The 5294-nt window shown below is 38.7% G+C and overlaps 1 long non-coding RNA gene across 2 annotated transcripts; it reads left to right on the top strand.

Annotated features, from left to right (window-relative positions):
• The first annotated feature begins 1781 nt into the window (after nt 1-1781).
• LOC124676143 lies at nt 1782-5294 on the top strand. Of its 2 annotated transcripts, XR_006993540.1 has the most exons (4): nt 1782-1870; nt 2675-2774; nt 2853-2908; nt 5214-5294. It is a non-coding gene; the product is annotated as an uncharacterized LOC124676143 (long non-coding RNA). The 2 variants fall into 2 exon arrangements; XR_006993539.1 differs by lacking the exon at nt 5214-5294 and having other exon boundaries at nt 2853-3039.

The raw sequence follows: 5294 nt of genomic DNA, 5'->3' as shown, positions 1-5294 counted from the left end.
TGATGCTTGTGATCCTGCTTTTCTATATTGAAAAGACAGATTTAAACTGTCGTTGAATTGGTGCCCGCCATGGATATAGTTTGTAGCTACTTTGAATATGAATTGTGGAACCATACCAGTTCCTTCAACTTAAGTTCTAAATAAATGAATTTGCACCGCCTACGCTATTAGGTGATGCAAACATTCTGAGCACCTTTTCATTATTTTGTAATTCAGGTAAAGAAAAAAAGAAACCCAAGAAGAACCTCGAAGAATAAGGTAGATTCTTATTTTGTTTGGTATGTTTGGTCTGATGGAGAGGGGAGTGCGACGCATGTGGCTTCATGTACTACAATTTTGGTTACTTGTAATACTATTCGATAGTCGATGACATTATTGTTGGGATACTCCAAAGAGGCTAGCGGACCGTAAGAGTGTTGTAATTGTTTGCTTTGCATTTCTGATCTGATCGAGTTGCATAGTTGAATATCCCATGAGTTTATTTCATATTATTGTTCATTATTTTCTATTGTGATCTTAATGTCCAATTAAGCAGCCTCGTCATGCCGAATTTTTCCTGATAAATAGCTATTAATTGATTAATTAAGCAGCTTTGCTAGTACACCAATGTAAGTTATCCTCAATTGTTAAACATTTTCGTAATCAATTCATTTTGTATTTAACTATCTGTTGTGGTATAACTATGTAAGTTGAATATATGTCATTTTTTAGAAGCATGTTTTTTGTACTTTATCTCTGTCGTATTGTCTCTTATAAGTTAAATCGACAATTTCCTTATGTATTTGTGTGTAGATCAATGGCTATGGGCCATTCGGTCTGGTGTGACCTGGTCTGGCTCTCGTCGTGAGAAGGAAGATGATATGGACATCATGGGTCCCGACCACCACGACACCCCGCAAAAGGTACCTCACTTGCTTCCAACCACCACTCCAAGATGGTGTTTTTCATATTCTGGTGTGCTCTAGTCCAGCTTCTCATGATAGTCTAGTCATAAATTAGCTTGCCTCTGTCTAGTCCGAAATTGTTCTTTGACCTACCCCTTATGTTCTTCAGATCCAAGTGAAACTAAATTGGTCAAAAAAGTGGTGGTTTTCTTTGGCAGATGGGATATCCTTGGGTCAAGTACTTGATAGAGGAGAGCCGCGACACATCCTAGGAAATAAGGGCCTTGCCATGGAAGCCATGTCTCTCAAGGTAATCTTTGTTCCCCTCTGCACTATCTAACTAGTTCGGACCAGATCCATTTTGTTTTCTAATCTTCCGGTGTTGCTTGGCAGGGATGGCCAAGGCGGACATGATGAACCTCAACAACCATGTACGGTACTAGAGGTACGATACGTAGGCGGCTCGCACAACAAATGCGTTCCTTATTCTGCTATACAAAGAGAGCACAACCGTGTGTACCCCCACAACAACTAACTCAGCTGATATTAACATTCTTGTTTTTTATATGAGCAACTGTGTTGGTTAAAATGAAGAAACATGTTGCTGCCATTCTTAATGATTGCAATGCTGATCTTGAGGTGATGCCTTTGGTTCCCTATTACCTCCTGCTTTTCTCTCTAGCTCAAGTTCATGCACGGCACATGCATGATCTAGAGGCAGAGATTTTGAAGTAGAATTGGTCAGTTTGATCATTTCTCTCTAGCTATGGCAGCTTTTTATCCTTGTTCAGTGCAACATTAGTATTTTAGTAAGGTCATACCTGACATATATCCCTTTTAATTCTAGGTGTATTCACATCATCCGGTTCAATACCTGCTATATGGATCAATTTTGCACGTAGACTTCTTTTTTCTGCGACGACCAAACTGAGTTGTCTAAGGTTGTTTCATGTTCTTCTGCGGCCTTCTTCCAGGGATCATGAATGGTGAGAAGAACGCAACACCTTCTATATTGGTTCATTTTGCTTCTATGCTTCCCGTTGTTGTCCTAGGACGGAGTATGGATTGGAATTGCATTGACGGAAGATTGTTCCCATGGTAGCATAGGAAATATATGATTTTAAACATGCAGTGTCTTATTGTCTATGGTTAATGCATTTATCATTTCTTTTTATGCATTATGGTAAATTAAAGAAATACTAGTCTTTCATTTTGTTAGAAAAATTACGTGTGCCAATTTTCTCCATAATGGTCATCATATTATGTAGAATTGTTATTTTGTATATATGTTTCCTATTTTTGTTGATTCTTTTAAATTGATATGTTAGGTATTACTTCTATCACTGTAACCGGATCCATTTAGTTTTCCATGTTCTATTCATGTCTTATTTAACTCAGATATATTAAATACTTAAAATTGACTTTTCTTTTGTCAAGTGTTTCAAAATTTCATGATTTGTGTGTTCTTACTGGTAGACATGATGCTATCTTTTGTCTATAATACATAACCACGCGTCTAAATGCGTATTTGAGAAAAACTTGAAGATACCGACCCTACAAGATTTTGTTGCTCTTAAATCTGGATCTCGTGAGTTATTTTGCTAGAAGATCAACATGTCTATAATTGTTCCAATCCTCTATTTCATATATACTGTCTTAGTTGTTTATATACTGGTTATGTCAATGTTTAAGATGCATTACATGATTAGGTTCGGATCGATTGATATTGTTCGCAATATTATTCAGCTGTTTTGTGGAACAAAGGGAGTATGACTTGTTTTGTTCATTAGTCGTATGGCAATAGGAAAAATGCTCGAGCTTCCTGGGGAAAAAAGCTGGTAATTCATTTGGTGAACCAAGTGGTAATTCTGATAAAGTTAAAGACATGAGGTAAAAGCATTTTTTCAGGAATACTTCTTCTTGACAAGTTCATGATCATTCCTTAACATTGTTTTGTTTTCATACTAGCTCTAGTCTTATCAAGCACGGCCTTAGCTATCATGGAAACGATTTACTCTACTCAGGTGTGTTTCTTATATCAAGTCACTATATCCGATGAACTCTATATTTGCATGGGAAACACCCGTCTAGCCCTTTCAGTTTCTTGTGAGCTTATTGTTACCCCTCTATTCTCTAGATTCATACCCCCTTTGTTCCAAATTACTATGCACACTACCTTTTACCGATTTTTTATATTACTCTATGCGATGGTGTCCTGGAGCCACAGTTTCTGAAATTACCCCTCTAGAGTCAGCAACCTTAAGGGGAAGGGGAGCGGAACGAGGACAGAGTGGAGTGCGTGGTCAGACAAGGCGATGAGGAGCACACGGATGGCTGTGTGATGGATTGGTGCGCGGCCAACCATGGTGAGGAGGAGCGTGATGGTTTGCACCATGGACCATTGTGCAGGGGATGGATATGAGTCCGGCCAGAGACTGGGAGGAGGTGCTTGTGTTCTACGCCATGTATCAGTCTATGTCAAGCCTTGCCAACGAGGAGTGTGACGGTTGTGCCAGGAATAAATACGCGGCCAGCCAAAGTGACGAGTAGTGTGCATGATCTTGCTGCCATGGGGCAGCGTGCAGCGGAACTGACGAAAGGTGCATGGCGTGACAATGAACTGGTTCTGGGCATCGGAAAGCAACTCGACCACCATGGAAAGATGGTCATGAGCGTCGGCAAGTAGCTGGGCCAATACAACAAGCCAGGCATGGCCAACCATAGTGTCAGCAGGAAGGAGTACTAGTTGTGCACGCAGGAGTACTAGTTGTGCAGGCAAATTATTCAATGCAACAACTTTTAGCTTAGGGGTAAACTCGTCCACCAACTGCGTGAACGTGCTCTTTGGTTGCTCTCCTTGGTACTCCCACTTTGGCTTAGACGCAGACTAAACTGGAATAAAGGCCGGGAGTATATCTTCATGGGGCCAAGCTAGTACGTAAAACTGAAGCACATGATAGACATAGTTTGTTTGTTTTGTTCCTTTTCTGCTTGCAGATATTATGTTTTCTACTCGCTCCGTTCCTAAAAGAACTTCTCAACTTTGTCTAGATACGGATGTATCTATAGGACAGAGGGAGTACTAACTATTAATTGTTTAGGTGAGTTATTGTATTTAATCGACGATAATAAAAATATAGTTTGCATTAGTTAGATGAGACGTTCTAGTTTACAGAAGGTAGAGATCCTGAACTTTTACTATTGGAATAGGTTTTAATAATATCTTGATAAATACGTTAAAACATATTTTACTAAAATATCAATGTGATAACATGAGGTAATTAGCAGTTAAATCGTTCGATTAATTAGATGTAGCAAGGTCTGTATCATTTGATATTATTGTTTTTATTGGTCGATAACTTGACCCGTGATGCATCCCTCCTGTGGATCTAACTATCTCACGCATGGTCTTCTGAAATATCATGTTAGGATTGTCATGTTGTTACAACTATATATGTTACAAAATATGCATATCAAGTACTCCCTCTGGTCCAAATATGTTGATGTAAATTTGTCTAGATACGCATGTATCTAGACTGTTAGTGTGTAGATATATGTGAATCTAGAAAAATCTATGGCATCTAATTTAGAATGGAGGGAGTACGTAGTATGAAAGTTGTGTTTGTAACAAAGTATGATGCAATAACAAGAAATAGTGTACATTAGAATAGTCCCGCTGACTAGTAGTAACTGTTCATAAATAATCACATTTTAACTTTGATGTACCCGCAAAAAAAAACTTTGATATAGTGCGACATATATAGAACTTTTAAATTTTGTGTGCTAAATTTCTCTCCTTTTGGTGAGCTGGCATGTATTTGGAGTTGTGCAATGGCATTTTTTCCCATTGTCTTCACACATCATCTTGATTTTGTGCTCTATGGTGCAGCCTGTCTTTATAGCGACGCTCTAGTGCAACTTGGTGAGAACACAACACTACATTGGCATAGTAAATACTTTGTAGGTTTTTAGCTAGCGTGAGCTAAGCTTGTTCAAATTTTAGACTATACAGAAATCTTTAGCAATTTCTCGTGCCTTTGTCTCTGCGTTTATTCAAGATAATATGCTACATTAATGTCATCTGAGGTTGCTTGGGAGATTTTATTCGTATTCTTTCTTATATAGCTCTGCAAGTAGATGCATATAAATGAATTCTCCAGGTATTTCACAATATGCATGCGCAAGCTAGTGGACGGCGAGTTTCATTGACCAGGCAACCTACTGCAGGGCGAAGCAATAGTGCCACAGTCAAATGACTATAAAGCTTTGTACTTTGTCATGTTGAAAATCTTGTTTCTCGTCATAAATGATGGTTTTTCCATGGACCAGAGTGTTGGTGAGATGGAGCGTGATTGTTTAGATGCGTATGGCGCTAGCATGCTAATTTTTGAAGTGACCCTTTGAATACAG

Source organism: Lolium rigidum, chromosome 7 (assembly GCF_022539505.1).
Source record: "Lolium rigidum isolate FL_2022 chromosome 7, APGP_CSIRO_Lrig_0.1, whole genome shotgun sequence".
Taxonomy (NCBI): domain Eukaryota; kingdom Viridiplantae; phylum Streptophyta; class Magnoliopsida; order Poales; family Poaceae; genus Lolium; species Lolium rigidum.
The sequence above is the reverse complement of the archived record's forward strand: the minus strand, read 5'-3'. Positions and strand labels throughout refer to the sequence as shown.